The 25,526-nt window shown below is 45.4% G+C and overlaps 2 long non-coding RNA genes across 2 annotated transcripts; one reads left to right on the forward strand and one right to left on the reverse strand.

Moving 5' to 3' along the window:
- LOC115652632 lies at positions 1-23,447 on the reverse strand. The gene is made up of 4 exons (XR_004000703.1): positions 23,438-23,447; positions 20,643-20,646; positions 12,339-12,344; positions 1-117 (listed from the first exon to the last, which is right to left on the reverse strand). It is a non-coding gene; the product is annotated as an uncharacterized LOC115652632 (long non-coding RNA).
- Positions 1,516-22,665, forward strand: LOC115652633. The gene is made up of 3 exons (XR_004000704.1): positions 1,516-1,530; positions 21,444-21,460; positions 22,525-22,665. It is a non-coding gene; the product is annotated as an uncharacterized LOC115652633 (long non-coding RNA).
- Positions 23,448-25,526: the final 2,079 nt, after the last annotated feature.

The raw sequence follows: 25,526 nt of genomic DNA on the forward strand, positions 1-25,526 counted from the left end.
TTTTAACAGGACAGTACCATATTTAAGCCCTCTTTCGGGTGTCCTGCCTTTTTTTAAAAAACAGGCAAATTGTTCTGTATTTTCTGCTCCCCCGCTGGTCAGTCAGGGCAGCCCTGGCTGAGTCTTGTTTGCCTCTGATGGGTGAGTGCGGTGCAGGAAGGTGGTGGCTGGTCAGTGAGAGCACATGTTGGCCTCAGGCGGGGTGGAGAGGTGGGGGAGAGGCAGCCCTGTAGGGAAGGGAGGGGTGTGTGAAACCTAAAGCAGGATTCTCAAGGGGGGTTCTGCAAGCCCTTTCAGGGGGCCACTGGGTGCCAGTGCCAAAACCCAGAGCTTCAGCCCCAGTGCCCCCCACAGGGCTCAAAATCTGACCCCAGATCATCCCCAGTGCTTCCAGTGGGGCAGAAGCCTGTGAGCCAATGGGCAGAGCTTGGGGACATCAGAGATGATGCCCCCCTTAAACTGCAGTGGAAGTGCAGGGAAGTCCAGGGGGCAGCTCCACCCCCCCACACACCTCCTTCTCTCCTCGCCCCGCCACAACCAAGACAGGCTGAGTGGCCTGCTGAGGTGACTCAGGTGTGGAGGTGGTGCTCCCTCCCTGGACCTGCCATATGGAGCTGGCTTTAGCCTCCCTGGCACCTGCCCCCAAAATAGAAGTCATACTGCACCTCTGCCTGAGCCCCCCACTCCCACGCCCCCAGACCAGACCCCTAAAGTCCCCTTCCCTAGCTGGGCCCTGGAGTTTTTATAGCATATGGGGGGAGGGGGTTACTGCATAGTTCTGATTGATTGCCATTGAACTTGCTTAAATTTGAGCAATTTTACTAGGTGTTCCGTATTCAGCATAGGGAAATATGGTCACCCGAGGTGGAGGAGTATGCCAATCCTGTCCAGCCGTATGAGCTCTACGTTGATGCACGCTACACCGGGTTAGGAGCCATTCTTTATCAAAAGGATAAGGGCGAATTCCAGCCAGTAGCTTTTGAGAGTCAAGGCCTCAAGCCCCCTGAGAGAAACTACTCTGCTCATCAAGTGGAGTTCCTGGCATTAAAGTGGGCTGTGGCAGAGAATTTCCATGACTATCTGTGGGGCCAGATTCGTCATAAAGATTGATAATAACCCTTTGCCATACATCAAGACAATAGCGAAATTATCCACAATGGGGGACCGTTGGTAAGTGCCTATGATTTCACTCTGCCGTACTGATCCAGGAGAACAAATATGGATGCAGATGCCTTATCTCACAGGCCTCACACTAAAGATTTATCGCCCAATGATCAGATGAATGCGGGGACCTCTGAACTGAGAGGAAGTCAGCGCCTATGTTCCAGCGCCCCCATTGGGAACTATGTGAAGCAAGTTCCCCAGTCTGATTCCACGGCAGTGTGAAGGTTGGAGGTAATTTCTGAGGATTGTTGGTCAGCACTGCTTTCCGATTTAAAAAATGCCAAATACATGTCTCTTGCAGTATTGTGATGCAATCAGTGAACTACATATGCTCAGCTTCTAGCTTGCAATATCATAGACTCATAGGTCAGAAGGGACCAATATGATCATCTAGTCTGACCTCCTGCACAAGGCAGGGCACAGAACCCTACCCATCCACTTTTATAACAACCCCTAACCCAGGACTGAGTTATTGAAATCCTCAAAATTGGTTTGAAGACTTCAAGTGCAGAGAATCCACCAGCAAGCGACCCATGCCCCACGCTGCAGGGGAAGGCGAAAAACCTCCAGGGCCCCTGCCAATCCGCCCTGGAGGAAAATTCCTTCCCGACCCCAAATATGGCGATCAGCTAAACCCTGAGCATGTGGGCAAGACTCACCAGCCAGCACCCAAGAAGGAATTCTCTGCAGTAACTCAGTTCCCATCCCATCCAACATCTCCCCGCAGACCACTGAGCAGACTTATCTGGTGATAATCCAAGATCAATTGCCCAAATTAAACTATCCTATCATAACATCCCCTCCATATACTTATCAAGCTTAGTCTTAAAGCCAGATAAGTCTTTTGCCCCCACTACTTCCCTCAGGTTGTTCCAGAACTTCACTGAAGCTCTTTTACAGGACGGTTCTTTTACGATACAGTGACTTGTTGCAGCACAACGATGTTCACTGGTTAAGTAGGGGGCCTGTGTCAGTGAGTTTTCATGCACTGCAAAAAGAAATAATAGAATTTCTTTCAAATCACAAGACGAACAGGGCTTGCGCATTCCTGCAATTTATGAACGATGTCCCCTCTATGTCACAGGTAGCCTTTTTGTGCAATATGACTGGCCACGTTGAATGCCCTCAATTTGCAGCTCCAAGGCCGTGCAAGCAGTGTTGAGGATCTGTTTGAAAAAGTGTGTACCTTTCAGAGGAATCTTTAAATCTTTCAGACAGACTTCAGAGGAAAGATCTTGCACTTTCCACATTGAATATTGTTGCTACAGGTGAAATATCCATGAAAATGATGCAAGAATTCCTAAACAATCTGATTGAAAATTTTAATATGCGATTTGAGAATTTTAAAATTCCAGCGGATTTGCTTTTATTTGTTAATGATCCATTAGCCGGCTGTGCCAATTTACCTTTCCCTTCTGAAGCAAAGAATATTCTTGATTTAATTGGTGAAGGTGCCTTTCAATTAGAAAATGTAAGGCTCCAGAGCTCAGATGTCTTGGAGGCAAAAGTCTGAGAAATGGGACTTTGTGATTTCTTAGACTCAATATGCTGACCAATTTCAGAATAGCCAGAATCTAGCCATCTATCTTTTAATGATACTCAGATCAACATACTTCTGCCAATCTGAGTTTTCTACCATGAACATTATACAAAAATAACAGTGCAATCACCTGACATGCATACACCTTGCCCTGACCGCCTACAAACCCCTCTTCACAAGCTTGCTAGAGATCGTTGATCTCTCCTCTTCCATTAGTCACAAACATGAGTGATAATGTTGATTTTTAAACCTTGTTAAAAGATAGAAACACTAATACTTATGGTGCAATCAAGATCTTTATTTACTGGCAACTGAAGTTTTCCAGGGAGAAGGGGGAGGAATCAGCCTTCTTTGCAAATGACCGCCTCTTGTTATAAAATTCTCAAATTGGCCCATGGATACATCTAATTCAGTATCACAGGGCTAGGGGCACCATCAGAAGCCATACCCACAGTCTATTCAAGATTTACTAGAGTTCAGGACTCTCAGTTTCCCAGACTGAAGGATCAAGATGTGGAGCACACCCAGCGAACTGATCCAGGGGTGATGGAAAGGCCACAAGGGCACTACAATTATACGTAGTTAAGTGGACCTAACTCCCACTGTAGAAGTCTGTGGAAGAATTTATCCGTTAGCCTAGCTAGCACTCGAGGGGGTGGATTTACTACAACAATGGAAAAATCCCTTCTGTCACTGTAGCAAGTGTCTACACTACAGGCTACAGCAATGTAGCTGCAGCGGTGCCACTGGTAGTGTAGAGTAGACATACCCTTTGGTACACCCATAAATGCACAGTTGTTTTGCTGGTATAACTGCATCAGAACTGGAGGCATTTACTGGCACTGCTGTGTCAGTCAGGGATCACACCTCTTCAAGCCCCTGCCTGCACCAGTGGCATCATAAGTCTGTAGTGTAGACGTCACCTCAGTATAAACAGTTACGTTTTCCTTTCTTTCTTCAGCTGCAGTTCAGTAGGGAGTACCTTCCTCACAAGAGAGCAAGGCTTATCTCAAACACAAGTTGTACCATTTTAACTGTACCAGTCCAGTTAAAGCAATACAACGTTATTGTATGGTGGCCGTTATACCAGTATAAATGTGCTTATAGCAGTGTCGTTTATACAGTAAAAAACCCCACACGCCCTAACTGACATAGTTATACCAGTACAAAAAGTGTACTGACCTGGTCTACATTACAAGTTTAGGTTGAATTTAGCAGCGCTAAATCAAATTAACCCTGCACCCGCCCACACAACGAAGCCATTTACTTTGGCCTTGGCTACACTGGTGCTTTATAGCGCTGCAACTTTCTCGCTCAGGGGTGTGAAAAAACACCCCCCTAAGTGCAGCAAGTTACAGCGCTGTAAAGCAGTGCCTCGGCTGTAAGCTAATCCTCTCGTGGAGGTGGAGCACCTGGAGTGCTGGGAGAGCTCTCTCTCAGCGCTGGTGCCACGACCACACTCGCACTTCAAAGCGCTGCTGCGGGACCACTGTACAGCTGCAAGTGCAGCCATACCCTTTGACATAAAGGGCTCTTAAAATCGATTTCTCTACTCAGCTCATTCTTGAGAATCAATTCTTCCTTCCCCCAGGCCATCACAAGTGTTTCATGGGGTTTGGGAGTTCCCAAAGAATATTTCACAGATAGCGCTAGATCTAAATGTATTACACAGTTTTACTAATTTGTCTGATTTTTTTTGCCTTTTAATCAGATCCATTTTTTCAAAAATTTGAAATGGTGATGACTTTTTTCATGAAAAGTCATTATTTTTCATGAAAATTTTCTACTTTAATTTGTCTCCTTTCTCCCCCGTTTCCCCAGTTAGTGGCATGTTCTAGACAAAAAACAAAAAAGAAAAAGAAAAAAAATGATGGCAATTACTAATAATAACTGTCACATCAGGATCTATGAATAGTTTCTACAATGCTTGAAAATTGACATTCCTTTGTGTGTACAAATATTTAATTTTTGACTGTGGCTGTGACTTTAAATACTAATAATAGAATGTGTTTAACTCTTTCTATAGTCAAAGTGCTGTGAAAACATTACTTCATTAATGGAGGATAATTAAAGTGTATTAAATATGTCTTTTCAAGTATGGGAACTAATCAACTTCCTTTGAAGTGTTCTGAAATGTACTCTGCCCAATGCAGGGATCTTAAGTATCTTTCTAATGTGAAATGAATTTTCTTTAACACTGATTGGGCAGTGGCCCCCTTGTTACCAGCAGCTACAATCAAGCTGTCTTCCTGACATGTGTTACGCTGTATGTCTAGGACACAGGAAATAGGGTTTGAAGCTCACAGCTAGGAGCAAAAGCTAAAATTGAGGATTTAATGAAGCTGGGATTGAGTAGCCAGGGTGGTTCAGTGAAGCAGTAAATGCAAACACATTATCACCTGAGAACTTGCTCCAATTTCACACCAATTAACTAGGAATGAGAGAGGAGGGCTTGTGCTGGATGCAGAGATGGCTGATAAGGTGAATGGGCAGAAGTGGTTCATATGCAGAGCACCTTGTGCCAAAATGAATTTCTTTTAGATAACACCAAGTTCCAGCAATTCTGTCTTCTGGAGAGAGCAGGTAGTTACTGGAGCAGCTTTTATTAGGAGATATTTAAAGAATTTTAGAAATTGGGATGCCCCAGAAGAGACGTAAGGGTAGAACGTAATAAAGCACTTGCTGCTAATCTCAGCAGTAGGACATATACCAGAGGGCTGGGAAGTTTCAAAGGAAGCACCTCGTGAAAAATGGAGGAAAAAAGCACAATGCAGAGGAATTATCAGGCTGATTTAGGTCTCTCTGGAAAGCCATTTGCCTGAAGGCCACTACTGTGAGGCCCAAGTCCCTATGCAATCTGCTCAGGCCTTGGGGTACAGAGTTTGTCCCTGGTTCTAATCCAGTTCAGAGAGCATCCAAAGCCATACGCAGGTTGTGTGACTTGCATTGGTCTCACTTCTGTCTTAGGTGCAACCACTTGGAAACCTTGATTCACATTTCAGTGAAAAACTCCAGTGTGCCCGAGGAATGTGCTAGCTCATGGCCATTTCCATAGCCAGGGTCCAGCCCATAGAATCCCTGTGTACCAGAGACTTCAGTTTCTAAGGTGTTTGATATGGCTATTGCTCGTGAATATTCACAAAAGGGAACAATCTTTCACAAGTACCCCTGCGATGACTCAGTGGAGAAACATGAGTCAATGGAGCCCGGCCCAGATCCCAAAGCTGTATAGGCTCGTAACATCCATTGAAATCAACGCAAACCAAGCGACTAAATACCTTTGCAGATCTGGGCCTAAATCCATAAACTAGAAGCAGTACCAGACTCATAAACATCTGATGTGAACCAAGCACTGGAGGGGGACAGGCACCCATGCTGTGTTAATGTACGTTACGTTTCCCTGCCCACCCTAGCATGGGAAAGCTCATCCTGAGCATCAGAGCTCCACAGCAGTTCAGATCCCTTTAGGGGTCCTCTGTGGGGGATGAACCCAGAACCATGGGCTCTAAAAGCATGGGCCTCTGCTGTGCTTATCCGGCAGATGCCTGCATTCTGGTTGCTCAGGGCACAGTGTGGTTAGGAGGGAACATGACCCTGTCAATAGTAGGGGTGTAGAAATAGCTACAAATACCCAGCTGCCTGCACATCCCTTTACGAAAACCATGATAAATGTCCCATCTCATGTACTGTACACAGCTCGGTACTCCAGCCCCTGTGCAAATCCACAGTGCCATTCCCATTGCATTCTGCGGCCTGTAATTATCTTAATGGTAACAATTAAACTATTGAGTTACGTGTAATGGGTTCATGGCTCATACACTAGACTAGGCAATCCCCACGAACATGCAGAGCCAGCAGGAGTGTGAAGCCTGGCAGATCAGTCAGAGCCGAGGGCAGCTTTCTGGCTGGCAGTTGTTACTAGTTTCAAGTACCTGCAGCGCTCCAGAATGGTGCCAGAGAGAGGGATGTAATGACGGACGCATCTCGGCACAGAACAGGTACAGCGGGAGCAGGCTAAAGCTTCCCCATGTCGCCCCTCTCACTGTGCCGTGGAGGGGTTATATTTCCATGCCAGGAGCAGGGGTAACTCAGTCTCCAAATCTGTTCAGCCCTTGTCTTCTCTGCTAACTATATATAGGAATTTGGTACATTGATGAAGCACCGTTTTTAATTCTGTTCTAACCCTCCCCGCCCTTGCAAAGCCTTGGTTTAAAACCCTGTTGAGGCTACTAAATGGCTGGCAATTGTCATATTCTAGAGACAAGATGGGATATCATATAAGATCGTTTATTGGACCAGCTTCTGTTGGTGAGAGAGACGAGCTTTTGAGGATCTGAAGAGAAGAAGAGTTCTATGTTACCTCAAAAGCTTCTCTCTCTCACCAACAGAAGCTGGTCCAATAGATTTCAGAGTGGTAGCTGTGTTAGTCTGTATCAGCAAAAAGAACGATGAACCCTTGTGGCACCTTAGAGACTAACAAATTTATGTGAGCATAAGTTTTCGTGGGCTAAAACCCACTTCATAGGATGCATGCAGTGGAAAATACAGTAGGAATATATATAGATATAGATATACAAAGATATATGAATATATGATATATGAAAAAATGGTGGTTACCATACCAACTCTAATGAGAGTGATCAGTTAAGGTGAACTATTATCAGCATGAGAAAAAAAAACTTTAGTACTGATAATCAGGATGGCCCATCTCCAACAGTTGACAAGAAGGTGTGAGTAACAGTAGGGGGGAAATTAGCATGGGTGTCTGCCTTGCATACTTCCCTGGCCCCAGTCACTGTAGGATCTTAGGTGGGATTCATAAAGGGACTTAGGCATTGCAATGCTGAATGTCATGGCACCTAACCCCTAGCACCTAACAGCACTGCGATCCACAGAGCCAGTTAGGTGCCCAGGCTCCCTGTACAATGAGTGGGGAGAGAGAGAGATGCCAAGGATGTGTTCCACAAAAGCCAGCATGCTAGGATGGAGCCATCTAAGCTAGCCAATGGGCAATACCGACAACAAGGGTGTGTGTTAAGCCCTGCCCCTCTCAGAAACAGGCAGATGAGTGCTCCAACCACTGGATCACGCTCACACATGACTTAGGCAGCCAAACGTCTCTCTGTCCCAGGTTTGTGATTCCTGCCAGGGCTTGAGGAGGGAGATAGGTGTCGGGATGCACAGAGTGAGGTGGCAGGGCACAGGTTCAGTGACAGCAATGTAAGAGCCTAGGAACTTTTAGTTTGAAAATGTAGGTGCTGAGTGAGTTTAGGGGCATACAGAGTGTTATGGGAGATTTGTGGATTGCAGTGATGGCAAAACTCACCATAGGCACCTCAGTACCTTCATGGATCCCACACTTAGCACCTCACATTCTTTAGTGCATTGATCCTCCCCACAGCCTTATAAACAGGGCAGTGCTATTGCCCCTATTTTGCAGAAAGAGGACTGAGGCACAGAGAGGCTAAGTGACTCACCCAAGGTCATACAGAAAGTCTGTGGCAGAGCACAGAACTGAACACAGGTCTCCTAAGTCCTAGGCTAGCACTCTAACCAGTGGACAGTCCTTTCTTTCCTATCTGAGCCTATGATTGTAAACTCTGTGGGACAGGGATCACCTTCTTGTTCTGTATTTGTACAGCACCTCGCATCACGGAGTCCTGCATCCATGATTGGGGCTACTAGGGGCTAGCACAATAATAATAATTTCTATTCTGTTTAGGTTCTTATACCATCGCCGTGCCAGGCCATCATCTATTTATTATTTCCTATTTATGTTGCAGTACTAGTCAGAGAGACAGCCAGGGCCCCATTGTGAATTGTGTTGTACAAACATATATGAAGACATGGTCCCTTCCCCAAAGAACTTTACAACTAGCAGTAAGGAAATGAATAGCTAAGGACATCATAAATCTCCCACTGTCCACATAATGAACTGGTGTTGCTACCTCTTGTGAGTCTTGCAATATTGAGTGTTTTTCTCAAAGCCCGAGCTTCTGGAGTCATGTGAGAATCCCAGCTTTTATTTGTTTGTTAAAAAAAGAGTTTCTGGTTGCCGAGAAAAGCTGGAAAATGTGAACCCAGAAGGATCAAAAACTAGAAAGCAGATTAAGAAAAAAACAGAATTCCTTATTTTTCAAATCTCGTGCCTTTTAAGCCAATGTCGTGATTTGTTAAACACTGGGCATTAGCAAATCTGCTGACAGAGAGTGCCAGCTTCTCTGCTCTGATCCAGCCCCTTTTCATGGCCTCAGTGGCACAGAGAGGCTATAAAGCTAGTGGATCCTCCAGGCTCAGGGAGCAAAAGGGAGTTTCCAGCGAGGGTAGAGCCAGTCAGCACCCAGGCTCCCTCATCGGGAGGACATGCCGAGGGAATAACCGCAGCCCTATAGCTCCAGGGCTATACTGAGATAGTCTATTACAGGTCTGAGCAGCGAACTTTAGAGCAGGTTTGAGGTGTAGAACCAACCAGGGAATTACAGGCAGTCCCTATGTAGCTGCACTTGGGGAATGCTGGCTGAGAACACAGTACAAAGAAATGCATATTTCATCACAACAAGCAGATCTCTGACTCCTGGGTTTTCTGGGGTTCTGCCTCAATGTATTTACCCATTATCAGTGGCAAATACTGATCAATATATTTATGGATTGGTAGAATTTTTTAAATAAATAAATTACCCATGATTTCTGTTTGTTTGGAATAATGTGTGTGTCGTTTCACACTATAAAGCACTATGGATTTAAAGTAGAATTACGTCCATATATGGAGTTGTGCTTGATCATTACATGTCACTAATGTGCACCTATGTTTTTTTAATATTAATTTCCAGAAGGCTTTGATGCTGTGTGTATATTTTGAGATTGCTGATGAAAGGTGCCCATGTTGTGATCAAATCTGCATTTCTTTGCACGTGATGAGAAAGAAGTGCAAATGTGTACCATGAGCAGGGGAGGATTTAATTTAAGCACATATTTTTAACAGTGAGGGTGAGTAACCGCTGGAGAAAACTACCAAGGAAAGTGGTGGATTCACCATCCCTTAAAGTCTTTAGATCAAGCCTGGATGCCTTTCTGGAAGATATGCCTTAGCCAGGCACAAGTTACTGGGCTGTATTCAGGGGTGAGAGAGTGAAATTCTATGTCCTGTGATACACAGAAGGTCACACTTGGGATGACCAGATAACAAGTATAAAAACCGGGATGGGGGTAGGGGGTAATAGGTGCCTATATCAGAAAAAGCCCCCAAAATCAGGACTGTCCCTATAAAACTGGGACATCTGGTCACCCTAGTCAAACTATTAGAGGGGTAGCCGTGTTAGTCTGGATCTGTAATCAAACTAGGTGATCTACAGATCCCTTCTCACCTTAAAAATCTATGAAACTGTGAAAAAGAGTAAAATCTTAAGGCAGCACAATCTTAACACTAGAGTATACCTTTAATTTTCTTTACCTGGTCGCTTTCCCCGCAAAGGATATGTGTGCTGGTGAAACTGGCTTTATCTCATGTTCTGCTTCTCTCCTGCTGCACAAAGGGAAACATACAGCTCCAAAAAGGCCAGCCTGCCTCTCTCTATGCAGACAGAAAGGGCTGGGTGTCTGTGCTTAATTACACCCTGAAAGAACTGCATTTAAAAGACAACAGTGAGGTATTTAATTAATACTTATCATTAGCACATGTAGGAATGCCTAGCAGCAAATTGCAACAACAAAGCAACTCCATTTTCCTTTGTTCACTTGGGATAAATTAATTTAAAAAATGAGTAAGTAACCCATTTGCACCAGATTTGTGAACCTTTGATGCAGTGGGCCCACTCCGAAAAGTAAGTGCTGTGTGACCGTAGTAAGTATCTGTGGGATAGAGCCTCTACATTGTCAACTCTTGAGAATAAGAGCCCGGTCTTCATCTGTCTATTTATCTTTCTATCTAGGCAGTTATATTGTGTTCATCACCACCGCAGCATCTGAGCACCTACTTGTCCGTAAATTACCTAGTACCCTGTGGGCACTATAAATAATAATTCAATTCCTAAACCTTCAGTACATAGTTTTAAAGAATTGGTCTATAATCCACCGCCATATTGCCTCCTTCTCTCCAGCCCATAAGGACAATGTTACCTAATTAGGATTAAGGTCAGACGAACATTGCTCCACAGTCAGCCTAGGAAATGTTTTGAAAAAACATATGTTGTGTCTCTAAAGACAGGTTTAGAGACCCCCAAAGTGGCATAGGCAGCGGAAGCCTTAATGAAAGGATGGTCCATTCTCAATGGCCCGTTCAGCACTTGGCCGCTCTGCTAAGACTGGCCAATAAGAAGTGCCAAGTGTGAGCAGAGCAGCTACACTGCAAAGAAAAACCCATGGCGCCAAGTCTCAGAGCCTAGGTCAATTGACTCAGGTTGATGGGGCTCGGGCTTTGGGGCTAAGAATCAAAGTGTAGAGGTTCGGGCTGATGCTGGAGCCTGGGCTCTGTAACCCAGTGAGTGGGGAGTCTTGGGGTAGTATTTTCAGCCCTGTAGCCCGAACCCCGCAAGTCTGTAGTCAATTGACCTGGGTTCTGAGGGTATGTCTACACTTCAATTAAAAACCCACAGCTGGCCCAGGCCAGCTGACTCACGGGGCTCAGGCTAAGAGGCTGTTTGATTGCAGTGTAGACATTCAGGGTTGGGCTGGAGCCCAGGCTCTAGGACCCTGCCAGGTGGGAAAGTCCCAGAGCTCAGGCTGCAGGCAGAGCTGGAACATCTACTTCACAGTAAATAGACCCTTAGCTTGAGCCCCGTGAGCCTGAGGTAGCTGGCACCGGTCAGCTGTGGGTTTTTAATTTCACTGTAGTCATACCCAAGGCCCGGGTCTACACTGGGGGGTGGATCTATCTAAGTTACGCAACTTCAGCTATGTGAATAACGTAGCTGAAGTTGACGTACTTAGATCAACTTACTGTGATGTCTTCATCTCAGTGAGTCAACTGCTGCCGCTCCCCCGTCGACTCTGCCTGCCCCTCTCTCCAAGCTGGAGTACAGGAGTCAACGGGAGAGTGCTCGGGGGTCAATTTATCACATCTAGACTAGATGTGATAAATCAATCCCTGCTGGATCGATCGCTGCCCGTCGATCTGGCAGGTAGTGAGGACATACCCTTAAGACTCAGGGCTGTGGGTTTTTCTTTGCAGTGTAGATGTACCCTTGATCACGGAACTGGACTGAGACCACCAACTCATTTACTGTAAACTAAGGCTGTCAATTAATCACAGTTAACTCATGTGATTAATGAAAAAAATTAATCACGATTAAAAAAATTAATTGTAATTCATCACAGTTTTAATCACACCGTTGAACAATAGAATACCAATTGAAATTTACTAAATATTTTTGGTTTTTCTATGTTTTCAAATATATTGATTTCAATTACAACACAGAATACAAAGTGTACACTGCTCACTTTATATTCTTATTTTTATTATAAATATTTGCACTGTAAAAATGATAAACAAAAGAAATAGCATTTTTCAATTCACATCATATAATACTGTAATGCAATCTCTTTATCATGAAAGTGCAACTTACAAATGTAGACTCTCTTTGTTATGTAACTGCACTCAAAAACAAAACAATGTACAACTTAGAGCCTACAAGTCTACTCAGTCCTACTTCTTGTTCAGCCAATCATTAAGACAAACAAGTTTGTTTACATTTATGGGAGATAATACTGCCCATTTCTTATTTACAATGTCATGAAGGTGAGGACAGGCATTCGCATGGCACTTTTGTAGCTGGCATTGTAAGGTATTTACATGCCAGATATGCTAAACATTTGTATGCCCCTTCGTGCTTCGGCCACCATTTCAGAGGACATGCTTCCACGCTGATGACACTCGTTAAAAAATAATGCATTAAATAAATTTGTGTCTGAACTCCTTGGGGGATAATAGTATGTCTCCTGCTCTGTTTTACCCACATTCTGCCATATATTTCATGTATAGCAGTCTCAGATGATGACCCAGCACACATGTTGTTCATATTAGAAACACTTTCACTGCAGATTTGACAAAACGCAAAGAAGGTACCAATGTGAGATTTCTAAAGATAGCTACAGCACTGGACCCAAGATTTAAGAATCTGAAGTGCCTTCCAAAATCTGAGAGGGACAAGGTGTGGAGCATGCTTTCAGACAGGGCCGGCTCCAGGCACCAGCCCAGCAAGCAGGTGCTTGGGATGGCCACGGGGAAGGGGCGGCACGTCTGGCTCTTTGGCAACAATTTGACGGCGGGTCCCTCACTCCCTCTTGGAGCGAAGGGCCTGCCGCCAAATTGCCACCAAAGACTGAAGTGGCCGTGGTAGAGCTCCTGCACATGACAATAGCAGCTTTTTTTTTTTGCTGCTTGGGGCAGCAAAAACTCTGGAGCTGGCCTTGCTTTCAGAACAAGGTCTCAAGTTGCAGTGGGGGAGGTTTAGGTTGGATATTAGCAAAACTTTTTCATTTGGAGGGTGGAATGGTTTTCCTAGGGAGGTGGTGGAATCTCCTTCCTTAGAAGTTTTTAAGGTCAGGCTTGACAAAGCCCTGGCTGGGATGATTTAGTTGGGGATTGGTCCTGCTTTGAGCAGGGAGTTGGACTAGATGACCTCCTGAGGTCCCTTCCAACCCTGATATTCTATGATTCTAGAATGCAGAAACTACAGAACCCAAACCACCAAAAAAGCAAACCAAACTTCTGCTGGTGGCATCTGACTCAGATGATGAAAGTGAACATGCATCGGTCTGCACTGCTTTGGATCATTATCGAGCAGAACCCCTCATTAGCATGGACACGTCCTCTTGAATGGTGGTTGAAGCATGAAGGGATATATGAATCTTTAACACATCTGGCACATAAATATCTTGAGACGCCAGCTACAACGGTGCCATGTGAACACCTATTCTCACTTTCAGGTGATGTAAACAAGAAGCGGGCAGCATTATGTCCTGCAAATGTAAGCAGACCTGTTTCTCTAAGCAATTGGCTGAACAAGAAGTATGACTGAGTGGACTTGTAGGGTCTAAATTTTACATGGTTTTATTTTTTAATGCAGTTTTTTTAATACGTAATTCTACATTTGTAAGTTCAACTTTCATGGTAAAGAGATTGTATTACAGTGATTTTATGAGGTGAACTCAAAAAATATTATTTCTTTTGTTTTTTATAGCACAAATACTTGTAATAAAAAATAAATACAAAGTGAGCACTGCACACTTTGTGTTCTGTGTTGTAATTGAAATCAATATGTTTGAAAATGTAGAAAACATCCAAAAATATTTAAATAAATGGTATTCTATTATTGTTTAACAGTGTGATTAATAACGCGATTAATCACAATTACGTTTTTTAATTGTTTGACAGTCCTACAATACGCCAATGAACAGCTGGCAGGTGGCAATGACTTTTAGTCACAATTGACCTGCGATGGATGCATAGTACATCTGCAAAGCTCTGTACCCTTTACAGGTTGCATCTCAGTATTGTGCACATACCCTTGTTCCACTCTAATCGATCCATGTTGCCCCTAATGCTTTCATTTGCCACTATTCTTGATAGGGGTTCATCCAGCACATTACTCTGAGACCTCATCTCCCATTCAAGTCAAAGACAGTGTAAAGGCACTCAGCACCCCTTGTGGGAAGTGATTAGTATTTTAGGGGGCAGGGCTCTAGCTGCAAAGAGGTTTTTCTCCTTGGAGTTTTTTTCAACCATATTTTCGGTCAAATTAATATTGAGGTTCTTGTAGCCCATGTGAGTTATTACAGTTGTTACCAAATCCCTCCCTGCAGGATTGAAGTCTAAGAGCCAGTGGCTGAAAGTTGAAGCCAGCATAGTTCAAACTGGAAACAAGATGTCATTTCAGCCACAAGTTTTTGGGCTAGGTGCAGAAGTCCCTGTGTGGAATTCTCCGCCTGTGCTATGCAGGAAGTCAGACTAGATGATCACAATGGTCAGTTCTGGCCTTAAAATCAAATAAACTAAGAATAATATTCAGGCCCATCACATCTGATAACAATATTCAAAAATACTTAAAAATGCTAATACGCCAAGGTTACCACTACCAAAATCTCTAGTATTCATTTGGTGGCTAGAGCCAAACAAGCATTACAGAAGACTGCCCTCTACTGGAAGGAAATATCTCTGCAGTCATTTAGTAATTTGGGCTTTGAGGCTTTTTTTATTTTCAGCCTTGGTTAAATATCTTAAATCAAAATTATTTTCTCTACCCATTCTTGCCACAAAAAGGTTGTTTCTTCAGTATCCAACATCTGCAAGAGACACTATGATAATGCTACTTGTTTCTAGAACCGGTTGAATAATGGGGCGAAAAATAGATGTTGCAAATATATTTGTGATTAAGTAACTTGAATGATTCATTACTATTTGTGTGTTTGTGCTAGTCAATATATTGGATGGTCACTGGTATTCATGAAAATATTTGTCCTGGAAGGTTACTGAGGACCATATTCACAATAATAATTCATTATTCAATATTTATCATCATTTTTTCCAGTTAAAAAGTTTCCACAGACTGAAAATAATTCATCCAAACTATTAGGTGAATACTTCTCTGTATCTTATATATTTATATGGCCCCCATTACCACAGTATCTGAGCATCTCACAACTCCCCTCTGAGCTAGGGCAGTGTTATTATCCCCATTTCACAGGTGGACAACTAAGGCACAGGGATGGCAAAACACCAGGGAGCAGAGAAATCTGGATCCTGTCCCTGGCTGTTTCCCTGATTTCTAGTGTGATCAAGGACAAATTGTTTAATGTCTCCAACCCAGATCCTCAAAGTTATTTAGGCTCCTAACATCCATTGATTTTTTTTCAGGGGAAGTGAGCATCCCAAATGCCCTTGAGGAGCTGGACCTACATGACTTTTCCAGGACCATACAGGAAATCTGAGACAGGACAGAGAATTGAATCCAAATCACCCAAGTTAGCATCCTAGACACTGGACCATTGTTCCCTTTCAGTAATAGTAACAATGATTATTAATAATGACAAATCCACCGGCAGAACTGAAGAACGGTTTGCTTACACATCTCATTTTTCTTTCCACCGATATTTTCATAGCTCTATTTGTTCACCTCTGCTACTGATCTACCTGCGTAATTAGCTATCTTCACTGCATTTTTTTTTTCTCACAGAGATGGACCAGATTTGCAAACTTTGCATTTGGATGCAAACCTGGGATAGATTTGATAAAATGGGGGATTTATACCCATCATGAAATGGGTATAAAACCTATCATGAAATGAACAAAGATTAAGGGTTAATTGATTACTTGAACTACATGCCCACGCAGGACAATAATGGGAAGAAAATCACGAGGTGCTACATTAAATTCAGAGGAGTAAAACTGGTGTTTAGATGGGCATAAATGAGAGAGGAATCTGGCTATAGCGCTCAATGGAGTTGCCAGGCTGTTTAATCATGAATAGTGGTAGTATTAATAGTGAGTTACCAGGTAACACTTTTAGTGGAAAATAACAACTTAGAGGTGAACAAATTATCAATAACGGGGAAGGGCGTTAAGTGGATATTTTGATTATTTAAAGAACAAAACAATCGTTCATTAGTTAATTCAGCACTGAGGGACAGATCTAAATCATTGACTTCTTCTGATATTCTAATTTATGCCAGCTGAGCATCTAGCTCTAAATTTTTATTTCAGAGGATCTGGGACCTGCTTCTTCATGGCACCGCTCCAGTTTTACAGAGTTACTCTGGCATGAAACTGCAGTAACACAACGGTGAATTGGCCCAGCTGGGTTTGACGCCAAATGTGTTCAAAGCCTGTTTGACAAGAAGCTGGGCTTTTATGTGATTTTCAAAGGAATGGGCCAGAGCGCCCGTGCGTGATTGTGAAAGGGATCAGGCAGACTCGGCTGTCCCTGAACTCAGCTGGAATTGCAGATCCCAGCACCTCGCAATATTGGAGGGTAAGTCAACAGTCAAAATGCTACATCAGTGCAGCTGTAGCACTTCAGTGTAGACCCTCAGTAAAGCGACGGGAAAGCTCGCCCATGGCCATAGTTAATGCACAGTCCAGAGAGGCCGTAGCTAGTTTGGAATTCTCCCACTGACCTATTGCTGCCTATGGCGGGATTTAGGTCTGCTTCACTATGTCGCTCCGCGGTATGGATTTTTCACATCCTTGACTGACAGAGCTGGGCTTACCTAATTTTCCGGTATAGACCTGGTCAGAGTCTTGAGCCTGGTCTACACCTAACCTATGGTCAACCTACCTATGTTGCTCAGGGGTATGAACAATTTACACCAGTGGTTGGCAACCTGCAGCCCATCAGGGTAATCTGCTGGCAGGCCGCCAGACAGTTTTTTTACATTTGCATGGCCACCTGCAGCTCCCACTGGCCATAGTTCACCATTCCTGGCCAATGGGAGCTGCGGAAAGCAGTGGCCAGCACCTCCCTGTGGCCCGCACCGCTTCCCACAGCTCCCATTGGCCGTGAACAGCAAACCATGGCCACAGGGAGCTGAAGGCGGCCGTGCAAATGTAACAAACTGTCTGGTGGCCCACCAGAGGATTACCCTGACAGGCCACAGGTTGCCCACCATTGAGTTACACCTGCAAGACATAGTTAAGCCAACATAAGCACAGTGTAGACAGCACTAGGTTAACAGAAGAATTTTTCCATTAACCTAGCTACCATCTCTCAAGGATGTGGATTAACTCCAGCGATGGAAGAATCCCTTCTGTTGCTGTACCTATTGGGTGTCTGGGAAGTGGGCGGGCTAAGCCCGCCCACTGCTAAAGGATCCTCCCCCAGCTTAAGGGGAGGAACCACAGGGCCACAGAACCCACTGAGTGCGGGGGACAACTAATAAAAGAACAGGGACAGGAGTGAGGTCAAAGGGTTAGAAGGAGGGAACCTAATGGGGACACCGAGCAGAGAACCCCGGACAGCGCCCACTGCTCCTCGAAGGCGTCAAGGGAGCCAGCGGACGCCGCCCAGAGGAACTCCACCCGGATGCGTGATCGGACCATGGAGCGGAAGCAAGCCCCACAGTCACCTTCTGTTGCTGTAGCAAGTATGTTCCCTATGGTGCTGTGGGTGCACTGCTGCAGTGCCATAGCTAGGCTATTGTCACATCTGTAGCGTAGACATATCTTGGGGAAGAGAGAAGGGGAAAAGTTCTCTGCATTTATTAGCCAGGCAGAGGAAGTCAATAAGATGCAGCCAAAGAGCTAGAAGCAGGGATCTCAGCCCAAGCAAAGTTCTCATCTTCTCTTACAGCCTAAAAAATCCCATGCTTATTCACTTCACAGCACTTACTTTTAACCTGCCAAATGGCACCAAATCGTAAAACTAATCCTCCTACGATGGAACTTATTTTGACATTGAAAGGGGATTTTTCCCCCCAGTGTAATTATTCCTATTTTTTTTCTTTTTAGTTATATGATATTCCCCAAAAGCTATGACTTGTAGAGGCAGCTCCCCAGCTCACTTACACATTGGGTTATTGCACCAATATATTCATATATAAAGTGCTATTAAAAGAGTTGAAACTGCAATCCCTAGGCAGGGGAAAATTCCCATTCCCCATTCATTTCAATGGGCGTTTCCCGGCAAAAGCACCTGCTGGGGGATTTGGTCAAAGGTTTCTGTGCAGCTGGCAATGCAAGATTGGAAGCTAACTAAGATCGCTGTCACCAGGTACCAGATCTAAAATCAGGCTAATGCTGGTTGAATATCATTTGCCTAATAATGAAGTTCCCAAGCTTTGCCATTATTGGTTCCATGCATTATTCAACCAACTGCACTTCAGGTAGGCCAGGTGTACAGCTAAAACTTACTTCGCCTTTGCTATGTCACTCAGGGGGTTGAAAAATTCTCACTCCTGAGAGCTGTTGTTAAGCTGACATGAGCCCTAACCAAGACCCCACTAAGTCAATGGAAGATCTCTACCTCTCGAAGGTGTGGATTAACCACAGTAACATAAAAGCCTCTTTCGTCACTGGAGCGAGTGTCCGCACTGTGGAATTCCAGCAGCACAGCTGCAGCACGAAACCTGTGCCCCTGTAATGTCTGTAGTGTAGACCTAACCTCTGGCGCTGATCAGAAATTCCATTCCTTTCACTCAGCTTGGGCAAGGAAAACAGGTGAGTCAGTTTCACTCATTTCTAGTTATTTCACCTCCTGGTTCTCATGCACTAGCACAAAGCTGCAATCACTAGGCTGCAAACTCTGCAGTGGATTGTTTAAATACACACGGCCCTCTTTACCCCCCCATCCCCTGTTTTCATCAGAACTTTTACAAATAATGGGAAACACAAGGTAGCTGAGATCATATCTTGTATTGGACTTGGACCAACATCTGTTGATGAATCAGACAAGGTTTCAAGAGCTCATCTCGTTCACCAACAGAAATTGGTCCAGTAACAGATATTATCTCACCCACCTTGTCTCTCATTCTTGGGACCTCATCCCTACATTTCCTTCATACTGGTCTATCTATTTCAGGCTTTGATATGTTTTTTTTTGTTGTTGTTTTTTTTTAAAGAATAAAGCACTGAAACACCACTTCCGAACACTCCCTTGCTGTCTTCACCAGGAGGCAGAGCAGAACCTCATGCTACTGCCTCGTAATTGAGCTGAGGAATGCAGTCACATGATGCTCATCCATCTTTCTTTACCGGGCCTGAGAGCCTTGAGCATACCAAGAGGTATGGCTCAGGTTATTTCACCAGCGCTTTTGAGAGGATAGCAGGCCCTGAGGCTGTGCAATCAGAGCAGCCTTAGGGGCAATGCATTTGGGATGTTCTACAACACCAAAGGCTCAATTCAGGAAGGCCTCCCCATCGGCAGGAAAGGATCCAGCACACACTTAAGACCTACTGAAGTCAATGGGTGTTAACTACAGCACTTGCTTTCCTAAGTTGGAGCCAGAGAGCTAGGAGGAAGAGAGACCAGACAAATGGACAGTGTTAGGGATCCCTGCAAATTTATAAGGAAACCTTGTGTCAGTGTAGGCCTGGGGAAGTGGGTGTTACAAGAACATTGACCGTGTTGTGCATAGACACAAATTATGTTTAGAACCAACAATGCCTCTAACTCAGAAGGTCTCAGAGAAGACTGTGTGCTGGTGACTACGATTGCCACTATTTCTGTATATGGAACCCTTATGTGAAATACCTTGACCATTGAAACAAACTGGTTTGTTTGTATATGGTTTTCTCCATGGGAGATGTCAGTCCTGCTCGGGGATATAGGACAGGGCTGATTGCACTGGGTTAGGGCTAGAGAACTGTGTTTTGGAAGCCGATGATCCTCTGCTGTATTATTCCCCATGATGTACATATTCAGGTAGCTGAGGACTGTGGGAACTTTGTACATTAACTGCCATGGGTTATTAGATTTCTTAAAAATAAGATGCATTAACTAATAAGAACATTTTCTCGCTTCCAGTTTGGATTGAGGGGAACTGCGATACCTCCATAAACCAGGCCAAAAGCCAAAAGATCAATTTTCTCACTAGCACTAAAGGTCAGCCAAGATTATATTTATGAACTCTCTTCCTACCAAGAAACTGCTTAAACCTTGAGAATTAGCAAATGTGCCACAGGGGGCCCCATCCCAGTCATTATCCCAACAAGAATATCTCAGTCAGGATGTATAGTGCCTTTAGGCGATGCACAAGCCATCTATCAGTGAGGCAGGAACGCAAAGCGCCCCCAACATGCCCACGGCAGTCACAAGACCCCAAGTGCTGCACGTTTGTTTACACTTGGATATGGCAGATAGGCCCAAACAAAAGGCTCCTGCTAGTGTTTTGCCATAATCCATCTCCATTAGGTGGACTGCGAGGATGACACTTCCTAAAGCAGGGCAGAATAGGAATGGCAGAGATATCTGAGAGCTTCTTTTGACTGGTCTGCCCCTGAGATATGCACAGCACTTGCTTTTAAGTCATTGATCATAGGCTAAGAGCAGTGACAATATTTCTGACACTTGCAGAGATCACATTATTCTTGAGTAGCAATTGGGCTACATTAATCTGCCATCACCTCCCACTGAACTATGTTCGTTTCTTCACACAAAATGACAGGCCTGGACCATGATGAGCCAGTGCTGACCACAAGCACCAGCAATGCAAGTGATTGCCTGGGCCCAAAGCTTTTGGGACACACACTTGCAACAAACAGGCTGGCCTGCTCTCCCCTTCAATGAGCATGAGCAGATGGAGCATCCCTACCTGATCCCATTCCACTGAAGTAGCATGGGGACCACAAAGGGTAAGGCCAGGCCTGTGCAGATCTAAAGGGTTTCTTCTGGCAAACAATCAGCTGTGAAATGTATCACTTTAATTCTGCCAGTAGATCAGCAGCCACTGATGGCCATCACTAGTAGACTGCACCTTACAAAGGAAGTCGTTGTTGTAAAGAGAGATTGGCTCTGTGGTTTTGGTTCTGATCTAACATCCCAGAACTTGGGAGATAATTGGATCTGGCTTAAAAGTTTGAGCTGGATCCTCTCTTTTATAGAGGACAGAACCTGTGCAGCACATGCTTCTCCACTGTCAGGGCAGCTCTTATGCTGGTGTCCCTGTGCTGGAGGGCTGAGGAGAGCTCAGCACACAGAGCCAGGAATGTAGCCTGGCACATCCCAAAGTTCTGCAGCCATTGCTCATCATCCCAAGCCTGCATTACAATGTGGTTTTCAGTCATTACCCCAGTCGGCAGGAAGGATCATAGAATATCAGGGCTGGAAGGTGTAACAATGCGGTTCTGGTGGGACCCAACTGAGAGTGCCAATTCAGGACAAATTGCTTAAAACAGGGCAGTTACAGGCTGGGGTTTTTCCACCTCTAAGGGAAACCAAACCAGCCAGACAAAAGAGGACTTTGGTCTCACCCCACTGGCTAACCCAAGTCACACAAGCAATTCCCTTAGACACTCCAGTTTCCCAGTATCATCACCAGTGCTACTCGTCCTGGGGATGAATGGTTATGAAAACCCACACCCCAATAAAAGAAAAAGGTTCTCTCACTCCCAAAGAATCAAGCCCCTGACCCAGGTCAATATACAAATCAGATCTTATCCACATGTTGTTGCCAATCCTTTAGAATCTAAAATCTAAAGGTTTATTCATAAAAGGAAGAAGGTAGAGATGAGAGCTAGAATTGGTTAAATGGAATCAATTACATACAGTAATGGCAAAGTCCTTAGTTCAGACATGTAGCAGTGATGGACTAAACTGCAGGTTCAAATCCAATCTCTGGAGTACATCCACAGTGGGGGTGGGTCATTCAGTCCTGTGTTCAGAGCTTCAGTTTGTAGCAAAGTTCCTCCAGAGGTAAGAAGCAGGATTGAAGACCAGATGGAGATGAGGCATCAGCCTTTTATAGTCTTTTCCAGGTGTAAGAACACTTCTTTGTTCTTACTGTGGAAAATTACAGCAAAATGGAGTCTGCAGTCACATGGGCAAGTTCCTGCACACCCTGCTGAGTTACAGGTTCTCTCAATGGGTCAGTTGAATAGCTGATGGTTCTTAATGGGCCATCAAGCAGGCTAAGCAGAGCTAACACCAAAACTTGACTGGGATGTCACTCAGAAGCACAGCACAAGTTTGAAATACAGACAGTAAAGAGCCAATATTCATAACTTCAACTACAAAATGATATGTATACAGACAGCATAATCGTTACTATCAACCCATAACCTGGTCTTAGACACCTCATTTGATCCCCTTTATGCAAGATTCAGTGCCACTACAGGAATTTGGTTGCAACCATGTTCTGTGTGGTCCCAGATTATATCAATAATGTCGCAGAAGGGACCTCAGGAGGTCATCTAGTCCAATCCCCTGCTCAAAGTAGAACCAATTCCGAACTAAATCATCTGAGACAGGGCTTTGTCAAGCCCGACCTTAAAAACCTTGAAGGAAGGAGATTCAAACACCTCCCTAGGTAACCCATTCCAGTGCTTCACCACCCTCCTAGTGAAATAGTTTTTTCTAATATCCAACCTAAACCTCCCCCACTGCAACTTGAGACCATTAGTCCTTATTCTGTCATCTGCTACCACTGAGAACAGTAAAGATCCATCCTCTTTGGAACCCCCTTTCAGATAGTTGAAAGCAGCTATCAAATCCCCCCTCATTCTTCTCTTCTGCAGACTAAATAATCCCGGTTCCCTCAGCCTCATCTCATAAGTCATGTGCTCCAGCCCCCTAATCATTTTTGTTGCCCTCCGCTGGACTCTTTCCAATTTTTCCACATCCTTCTTGTACGTGGGGCCCAAAACTGGAAACAGTACTCCAGATGAGGCCTCACCAATGTCAAATAGAGGGGAATGATCACGTCCCTCAATCTGCTGGCAATGCCCCTACTTATACAGTCCAAAATGCCGTTAGCCTTCTTGGCAACAAGGGCACACCGTCGACTGATATCCAGCTTCTCGTTCACTGTAACCCTTAGGTCCTTTTCTGCAGAACTGCTGCCTAGCCATTCGGTCCCTAGTCTGTAGCAGAGCCTGGGATTCTTCTGTCCTAAGACTCTGCACTTGTCCTTGTTGAACCCCATCAGATTTCTTTTGGCCCAATCCTCTAATTTGTCTAGGCCCCTCTGTATCCTATCCCTACCCTCCAGCGTATATACCACTCCTCCCAGTTTAGTGTAATCTGCAAACTTGCTGAGGGTGCTGTCCACGCCATCCTCCAGATCATTAATGAAGATATTGAACGAAACCAGCCCCAGGACCTATACTTGGGGCATTCTGCTTGATACTGGCTGCCAACTAGACATGGAGCCATTGATCACTACCCGTTGAGCCCGATGATCTAGCCAGCTTTCTATCCATCTTATAGTCCATTCATCCAGCCCATATTTCTTTAACTTGCTAGCAAGAATACTGTGGGAGACCGTATCAAAAGCTTTGCTAAAGTCTTCCACTGCTTTCCCCTCATCCATAGAGCCAGTTATCTCATCATGGAAGGCAATTAGGTTAGTCAGGCATGACTTGCCCTTGGTGAATCCATGTTGACTGTTCCTGATCACTTTCTTCTCCTCTAAATGCTTCAGAACCGATTCCTCAAGGACCTCCTCCATGATTTTTCCAGGGACTGAGGTGAGGCTATCTGGCCTGTAGTTCCCTGGATCCTCCTTCTTCTCCTTTTTAAAGATGGGCACTGCATTAGTCTTTTTCTAGTCATCCGGGACCTCCTCCAATCTCCATGAGTTTTCAAAGGTAATGGCCAATGGCTCTGCAATCACATCCGCCAATTCCTTTAGCACCCTCGGATGCAGCATATCTGGCTGCATGGACTTCTGCTCGTTCAACTTTTCTAAATAGTCCTGAACCACTTCTTCCTCCACAGAGGGCTGGTCACCTCCTCTCCATGCTGTGCTGCCCAGTGCAGCAGTCTGGGAGTTGACCTTGTTCGTGAAGACAGAGGCAAAAAAAGCATTGAGTACATTAGCTTTTTCCACATCTTCTATTACTAGGTTGCCTCCCTCAGTCAGTAAGGGGCCCACACTTTCCTTGACCTTCTTCTTGTTGCTAACATATCTGAAGAAACCCTTCTTGTTACTCTTAATATCTCTTGCTAGCTGCAACTCCAAGTGTGATTTGGCCTTCCTGATTTCACTCCTCAGTGCCGCTAGAGGGGACAGCGGGACTGGCTGGCTTCAGGCAGGGGGGTGCAGCAGGGGTTGGCTGGAGACAGGGCTGGGGGTGCAGGGCTGGTGTGGGAAGGGCAGGGGGTGCGGCAGAGGCTGGCTGGAGACAGGCTGGCTGCGGGCAGGGAGTGCGGGGCTGGCTGGAGAGTGGGGAGGGGGTACGGGCAGGGCAGGGGGTGCAGGGCTGGCTGCGGGCAGGGGGTGCAGGGCTGGTTGCAGACGGGGCTGGTGCAGGCAGGGCAGGGGGTGGGGGACTCGTGCAGGCAGGGGGTGCAGCAGGGGCTGGCTGCAGGCAGGGGGTGCAGGTGCAGGGGGTACAGCCCACCTTGTATGGTGAGTGCCCCCTCCTCCTCACTCCCCCACCGGGGTAGCAGCAGCAGCCTGGGGCTCCCCTGCTTCCACCGCCCTGGCCCTGTAAATAGCAGATGGAGCCCTGGAGAAGTGGCAGGGCTCTGGGGGCTATTTAAAGGACCAGGGCTGCAGAGGCAGCTGGAGCCCCCCCTTCTACCTCAGGGCTATTTAAAAGGTCCAGGACTCCCCTGCTTCTACTACCCCAGCCCTTTAAATAGCTGAGGGAGCCCTGGGGAAGCGGCGGGGCTCCGGCAGCTATTTAAAGGACTGGGGCGGTACAAGTAATGGGAGCCCCAGACTTTTTAAATAGCCGCCAGAGCCCCGCAGCCCTACCCCAGGGCTCCAGGAGCAGGGCTCTGGTGGCAATTTAAAGGGTCTGGGGCTCCTTGCCGGTACGCCATACTGGGGCTTGGGCGCGGGGCCTGATTCAGGGGAATTGGTTGAGTTGGCAAAGCCATCCCTGCACTACACTCAGGAGGTGTGTGAGTTACAATCCCACCAGTCAATGCTGGTTTCTCAGGCTCCACTGTTTGCAGCTGTTCTGTGAATGTCATCACCAGCCTAGACTTGGTTCTCGCTATATCCCACAGCAAACTGCCCTCCAGGAAATCGTCATGTTCCTCACAAGTCTTCCAGCAGCTCTGCAAATAGCATAAGGCATTCTATGCTTGCAGTGCTTGTGACAACAGTGCAGAGCTATGCAGGCTCCATACTTGTGTCACAGATAGTGGCCAGCGACAAATCCTGCACAGGTTCATGGGATTTTCAAAATAGGAGTGAAAATTATGGGCTAGAGATGGCATTAGGG

Source organism: Gopherus evgoodei, chromosome 5 (genome assembly GCF_007399415.2).
Source record: "Gopherus evgoodei ecotype Sinaloan lineage chromosome 5, rGopEvg1_v1.p, whole genome shotgun sequence".
NCBI lineage: Eukaryota > Metazoa > Chordata > Testudines > Testudinidae > Gopherus > Gopherus evgoodei.